We start from the raw sequence: 8,357 nt of genomic DNA, 5'->3' as shown, positions 1-8,357 counted from the left end.
ACTGTGGTCTCAAGAAATACAAGCCCAGCTCTATGTTTACATTAGTTGTTGTTTTTCTCTCCTACAAAATGGATGGTGAAAAAAATTCACCTGCACTGACCATATGAGCAAAATGCTTTATATTTAACATATTTTCATCAGACGGACCCTAAAGGTATTTTGTAACACTAGAAAAATAAATATACAGCTATACACCCAGAGACTTACTCAGAAACATTTGCTGAATGCTTGGTATATATAGAAAAACAGAAGGAAACAGCCCTAGCCCTCAAGACAATTTAACAGAAAACTCTTCAGAAAGATCTATGCAGAGAAAGGCTGGAGAGCATCCCTAAAAGAGAGGTAAATATATTTAAAGGAACCTGAGAAAGACCTCAACTGGCTATCCTCAGAGTTTAAGGTAGAGGAATAGCAGAGAAGTTAGGGAAAATATCCTGACTAGACCATGTTGTAATTGTACCTTGACAAACAGTAGAATCTTGAAAAATAGAAGCTAAGCTTCTGTGGAGATGGAAAAAATTCAGTTGACAATTTGGCTGGAGCCAAATGCACTGTGAAGGAAGAGTGGGGGAATTGCTGAGGAGGTGAAACTTAAATTTTAAACAATGAGTAGTTATTGAAAGCTTTTGAGCAGCCAATTCTACAAGATAATAGAAAGCTCACCCACCCTTCCCCCAGCTATCACCTTTCTCACTTCTCAGAGAAGGGACCTACTACTCAATGACTTCCATCAATAGCCCTACTGAAGGGTGTGGCTTTGACATTGAAGTTTTAATCATTTCAGTATTATAGCACTTTTGGAAAATATTTTTTTTCCTGCCCCAATCATAGAAGAAAGGGAAATAAAGGAAAAATATGCTTTAGGAACATTTGGCAAAGTAAAGAAATGCATACATTTAATGCAAACTTTGAGTGGCAATCACTGAGGCTCCCCTACAACAGAGAGTAGGGATGCATTATGAGTATTGCAGTGTGTGTCCATTCATTCATTTATTCAACAAATATTTGTTGAGCACATTCTATGTTCCAAGAACCATTCTAGGTATTAGGGATACAACAGTGAACCCCAAAATAGCCAAAGTCCCTACCTTCATGGAGTTCATATTCTGAAAATAAACAAATAAGCATATCCGATGTTAGATGATGATAAGTATAAGTATGAAAAATAAAGTAGGTGAGAAGGATACCAATTATCATGTTGCAGGGGAGGGCAAAGGGAACAAGGAAAGAGGTGAGAGAAATGTGTGTTCTTTAGTAGTTTACATTAAAAAGGCTTTAAACTTTGGTAGGTGAACTACAATAAGGAAAGACATTCAACAGTCAATAGTAATGATAATACATACAAAATAAGTACTGTCTATTATTTCATCTATAGTGACTGTTGTGCTAAACATTATATCATTTATTCTTCACAATAAACCAAAAACATTATTAGTGTGATCCTTTAGGTGCAAATGAAATTGAAGATAAGGAAGGGAGGACGGAAGGGAGAGAAAAAGAAGAAGGAAGGAAGGAGAGGGAAGAGGGGAAAATAAAGAAGAGAAAAAAAAAGCGGGAAACAAAGGCTTAGATAAGTAGCTTGCACAGTGATCCTACCCATGTGTGCAAAGCATGCATTTGAATGCAGACAGTCTGACTCCAAGGCCTGCACTCTTAACCCAGAGCCTGGATTGGGGTACAGAGATAAATAAGTCATGCATTCTGTCTTGGAATTGCTCATAGTTTAGTAAGAGAGATAGACTCATAAACAATTCCAGTCGAGTGACAGGAGCTATAATTCAGCTATAATAGAGTTAAGAAAACACAGAGGAAGAGTGACTAAGTGCCTGGCTGTGGGTGGGGTGGGAGGGGGGTCCCCAAATACAGACATCTTCCTTTGTGTTTATGTAATTCATTGCTCTCTCTGGGCCTGGTTACCCACAACCATCTGCAATACCTTCCAAAGCTTCTTTCCGGTGGATTTCCCCAGTCTGTGTAACAAGTTGTGGTTAGTGAGCCTCATCCTGCATGCAATAAGTAGCTCTGATACAGGGGCCTCATCAAGTATTTAGAGTTATTCCAGAGAAGGAAGAAAAATAGCAGATAGCAATCTACCTTAACTACACTCAGAAAAGGGTGAGGAATGTGACAACCAGGTGAATTAAAATGAAGTGGCTGTACCATATTATTTTCAAATATGTTTTTATTGATTTCAGAGAGAGGAAAGGAGAGAGAGAGGAAGAGAGAGAAAGAAACATCAATGATGAGAATCATTGATTGGCTGCTTCCTGCATGCCCCCAACTGGGGAATGAATCTGCAACCTGGGATGTGCCCTGACCGGGAATCAAATCATGACCTCCTAGTTCATGAGTTGACACTCAACCACTGAGCTACACTAGCCAGGCAACTATACCATATTAAATTGAATAAGCAAGGGTAGAAGATTCTGGCAGCCCACCTGAAAGAACCCAAGGCCGTCCTGACTTGTGCAGGTAGCTGAAAACACAGTCACTCAGTCAGGAAAACTGTATTCCATGAAGTCTTCATGACCTAGCATAATTTGCTTCAAATGTCCAGTTCTCAACCTAGACCATGCATGGACTTCATAAAATTTCTGAATTCCCTGAAATTATATGTAAAACTCTACATATCTGTTGTGCATTTTCTAGAGATTCCACAGTTAATGCAAAATTTAAAATAAATAGTATGTGTTCCCAAGTAGGATAAGAGCTATGTAGAAAATACTGAGAGCTGTTATTTCATTAGATTTTAGTACAATATAGAGTCTGGCACAATTCAGACGGTCCAAAAAGCTTAAGTGAATGCTTTGATACCATTGTTATTAACCCAAACGCTTGCAAATGAGCAGTACCACCAAGTATAAAGCACATCTGAGCATAAAGCCTTGACGACTTCAGGGCTTGCCTTTGATTATGTTGTGTATAGATGACCTTTTATCTTCCTACTAGAGGCCCAGTGCATGAAATTCGTGCACTTGGTGTGGTGGAGGGGGGGATTCCTTAGCCCGGCCTGCACCCTCTCACACTCTGGGAGTCCTCGGAGGATGTCTAACTGATGGCTTAGGCCTGCAGGGAGTGTGTGTGTGTGTGTGTGTGTGTGTGTGTGTGTGTGTGTATGTGTGTGTGTGGCAGGGCAGGGATTGGAAAGGACAGTATCACATCATCAAGCTGCATACACTCTCCCACCCATCCCTTCTCCACCCCACCCCTATTCCAATCCTTTGTGATGTTGCCTGATGACATATTAGCCAGAGGTTAAAATGTCCTAACTAATAACCATTGGCCCAGCCCCTTTGGGTTAAGTATCCTTTAGAGATAAGAGTTTAGGACTAGAAAGCTCACCTCCCAGTGTATAACTCCAAACTTCACCAAAAACTGAACTCTTAGATCTGTCTATATTCTCACGGACCTTCTATTGAAAGGAGTAAGAAAAAAGTAAATCTAAGATGAGAATTTGGTCTTGATTATTCTCTGTTGCTAATTAACAGTAAATCTGGGAGTAATCCAAGGCAAATATCATTAGCTTTTCAGAAGCACCAAAGGGAAATTTACAGGGAAGGATCATATAACAAGAAGACCCAGATGAAATCTTAAGATTTGGACAAGTTCATTATCAACCAAAACATTTGGCTAATGTCTTTATGTCAATGCAGCCTTGCTATTGTGACAAGGAGCAAGTGTGTTAAAACTGCTGCAGATGATCAGAGGTTCATCCCTACCCTACCCTAGTGAAAAAGGGCTCCAGATACATCATTTCTCAGTTCAGCAGTATGCATAAGCTAGACTCAGAGGGAAGACTGCTATCTACTACGGGTAGGGCTGGAGGGGTGTTGACTGAAGCAGGCTTGTACAATATCTTTTTATGGAATCACAGTCTGAAGGTAAATAGCTGCTGGCAAAAATATAATAAATGGGGTGCCCAGTTGGCTCTCAATAGATAGCCTCCTCCCTCACACATTCAGCCCAACTTAGAGACATGTGGAAACTGTAAGAGTTTTATATATATTACACAAGAACTTTTACAGAAGATTTAATTAACAACCAGACTTGGGCTACATAAAGCAATTCACAGATCAACTGCCAAAGATGAAATTCAATAAACACAACAAGCAATTAAAAAGTCTAGCTCTTGCTACCCTCGGGTTATCAATGACTCAGTAAAGACATTTCATTTCACATCTTTATCTATGTTCTATCAACCAAATTTATATCGGAAGGGAAGGGGAAACACAAGGGATATTGTATTAAACATAAGGATAAAAAACATCTCTTTTTATCTCTGCCTCCTTCCAATTCATTTACAAGAACTACCACTTCCTGCAATTTTTATCACTAATTAAAGTATGATGATTCTAAACAGAAAATTTTTAGATCTTTTGCCTTAATAATTTTTTCAAGATATTAAGACATTAACATTCCTTTAGTATATTGCCTTTGAGGCTTTGTTTATTGTGAGTGCCTTCAAGAGAAAAGGTGGACTGCGAAGAGAGTGTGGAGCTTGCTTTAGCAAACTAGTTAAAAAATGCTTTTGCTTCCTTTTAGGAGGTGACAAAGTTTTGAGATATACTTTACAATTATGATTTTTTTAACTGAAAAACTAGAATGCTACAAAGTTCTTCTAAATACATGGGTCAATGCTTATGATGATTAATAGTTCTACTGATAGCATGAATAATTTTTTAAAACGTTAATCACATTCCTTTAGACTCTAACTGGGACTGTTGGCCATTTTTTAAAATTTATACTTCTTTTTAAGTTTTTGATGTTTTTATTGATTTCAGAGAGAGAGAAACCTCAATGATGAGAGAGAATCATGGATTGGCTGCCTCCTGCACACCCCCTTCTGGGGATTGAGCCCACAACCGGAGCATGTGCCCTGACCTGGAATCAAACCATAACCTCCTGGTTCATGGGTCATCACTCAACCACTGAGCCACATCGGCTGGGCCCATTCTTTTTTTCAAAAACTATTAGAGGAATAAAAATAGTGGCAGAGTAAGTAAATACTGCATAGACATGCTCCCAGGAACAAACTGGAATTACAACTAAAATACATAGAAATAATCAACTGAAAACTTGCAGGAAAGAACTCTGATACCTGAGGACTGAAAGTGGAGACCACATAGAGATTGGTAGGAGGGATGGAAGTGCAAAAGGGCTGGCTGAGTGCCCACAGATAGCAACTGAAGTCCCAGAGAAGATATCTCAGCTGTGGGGGGTTGTCCCTGAGGACTCTGGGATCTAACCCCCAAGCAGGGTCCTCCAGCAGAGAGAAACAAAACTGAGAAGGGTAGCCACACAACATTTGGCTGTGAAAAGCAGTGGGGCACTGTCTGCAGGTAGTGACAGCTGAAAATTCAGGCACCCCTCTTAAAAGCACAAAATTCCCTGTGGAGCCACCCACCTTGTGTTCTGCCATAGGGAGGGTGAAGTGGACTAGAGCTGTGAGCACAGAAGCCAGGACTAGGGACTCAGGGAATATAGCTCAGAAGGCAGACACCCCAAGCTTCCTGGGCTGAGACATTCCCTCAGGAAGGGTAGAACATCTTTCCCACATAGATAATGGGGCGTGGAAAACACCTGAGGCTACTTAAGAGATTAAAAGTAACAATTAGCCTCCAGGCAGAAGCACTCCCCAACCCTGTTGGAAAAAAAAAAAAAAAAAAACCTCTCACCACACTTGAGGATGATTGCCTGGGGGGGAATTCAAGTCAGAATCCTATCAGTCTGTAGGCAGAGGCTGTCTCTGGAAGCTTTGAGTCTTTGCCTGATCTAATTAGTTAGGAACAGCCTTTAATACTATCCTGCACCAGAGATTGAGAGGTATAGAGGAGCTACCTAATACATAGTCACAAACCCAAAGAGCCAAAAGGAGGAGACAAAGAAACCACCCCAAATGAAAGAACTAGAGAATTCTCCAGAAGAAGAGATAAATGAAGCAGAGATAAGAAATTTATCTGAAACAGAGTTCAGAATAATGATGGTAAAGATGCTCAACAGCATGATAAAAAGATATAATAACTACAAAAAAAGAACAGTCTGAGATAAAGAAGGACATAACAAAAATAAAGAACACATTGGAAGGAATACACAGCAGATTAGGGGAAGCTGAGGATCAAATCAGTGAATTAGAAGACAGGATTGAAAATATCACTCAATCAGAGAAACAAAAAGAAAAAAACAATTTAAAAAACAGGAGGACAGCTTAAAGGAGCTGTGGGACAATGTGAAATGTAACAATATTAGAATAGCAGGTGTGCCAGAAGAGGCAAAAAGGGAGAAAGGCATAGAGAAGGTGTTTGAAGAAATAATGGTAGCAAACTTCTCTAACCTGGTAAAGGAAAAAGTCACACAAGTTCAGGAGGCACAGAAAACCCCAAACAAGAAGAGCCCAAACAGACCCATGCCCAGACACACCATAATTAAAATGCTAAAAGTTAAAGACAAATTAAGGATCTTAAAGGCTGCAAGAGAAAAGAAAACTGTTACCTACAAAGGAGTTCCCATAAGGCTGACACCTGATTTCTCATCAGAAACTGTACAGGCCAGAAGGGAATGGCATGAAGTACTCAAGGTAATGGAAAGCAAGGATCTGAGACCAAGATTACTATAAAACATGACACAATTATATGCTGTCTACAAGTGATCCATCTCAGAACAAAAAACACACAGAGGATGAGGATGAAGCGATGGGAAAAAAATGTCATGCAAATGGAAAAAGAAAAAAAAGCTGGAGTAACAATACTCATATCTGACAAAATAAACTTTAAAATGAAGGCCATTACAAGAGACAACAAAGGTCACTGCATCTTACTAAAGGGATTGATCCAACAAGAGGATATAACCCTGGTAAACATATATGTACCCAATATAGGAGCACCTAAATATATAAAATAAACTTCTAGAGAACTTTAATGGTGAGAACAATACAGTCATAGAAGGGGACTTTTTAATACCCCTCTGACTCCACTGGATAAATCTTCCAGACAAAAACTTAACAAGGAAACAGAGACTCTAAAGGACACACTGGATCAGATGGATTTAATTGACATTTATAAAACATATCACCCCAACACAGCAGCACATACATTCTTCTCAAGTGAAGATGGATCATTCACAAATATAGACCACATATTAGGACACAAAATAAGTCTCTACAAGTTCAAGAAGATTGAAATCACATCAAGTATCATCTCAGATCACAGTGGAATGAAATTTGAAATCAACTACAGCAAAACCACAAAAATATTCAAACACATGGAAGCTAAATAGCATGTTATTAAACAACTATAGGCCTGTTGCATGAAATTCATGCATGGGTAGGGTCCCTAGGACTGGCTGGCCATCAGGACCAATTGAGGCATTCTGACTGATAGCTGGGGCCTTCCTTTTGGCTGCCAGCTGCTGGCCAGGGCCTTCTTTCATTCCACGCTGCCCTCTGGTGGTCACTGCACATCATAGCAAGAGATTGAACTGCTGGTCTCCCACTCAAACTCCCATGGGACAATTTGCATATTAGCCTTTTATGTATACATAGATGACTGGATTACCAATGAGATCAAGAAAGAAATAAAAAACTTCCTGGAAACAAGTGAAAATGAACACACAACAACCCAAAAATCTCTGGGACACAACAAAAGCAGTCCTGAAAGGGAAATTCATAGCTACAGGCATACTCAAAAAAACAAGAAAAATCAGCAATAAACTATTTAACTCTGCAACTTTAAGAACTAGAAACGGAACAACAAGAAAAGCCCAGAGTAAGTAGGAGGAAGGAAATAAAAATCAGAGCAGAAATAAGTAACATAGAGACTAAAAAAACAATACAAAAAACAACAATTAAACCAAGAGCTGGTTCTTTGAAAGGATAAACAAAATTGATAAACCATTCACTAGACACATCAAGAAAGAGAGAGGACACAAATAAATAAAATCACAAACAAAAGTGAAGTAACCACTGACACCACACAAATACAAAGGACTGTAAAAAAATACTATGAACAACTATATGGCAACAAGCTAGACAATGTGGATGAAATAGACAAATTCCTAGAAAAATACAATCTCACAAAACTTAATCAGGAGGAATCAGAAAACCTGAACAGGCCAATAACAATTGATGAAATCAAAGCAGTAATAAAAAACTCCCACCAAACAAAAGCCCAGGTCCGGACAGCTTCACAGGGGAGTTTTACCAAACATTCAAAGAAGAACTAATATCCTCCTCAGACTAACCAAAAAATTCAAGAGGAAAGAACACTTCCAAGCACTTTCTATGAAGGCAGCATTGCTCTAATCCCAAAACCAGATGAAGACATTACAAAGAAAGATAATTACAGGCCAATATCCCTGATCAA

The sequence above is a fragment of the Myotis davidii genome, unplaced genomic scaffold (assembly GCF_000327345.1).
Source record: "Myotis davidii unplaced genomic scaffold, ASM32734v1 scaffold89, whole genome shotgun sequence".
Taxonomy (NCBI): Eukaryota; Metazoa; Chordata; class Mammalia; order Chiroptera; family Vespertilionidae; genus Myotis; species Myotis davidii.
This window is presented reverse-complemented; position numbering follows the sequence as displayed.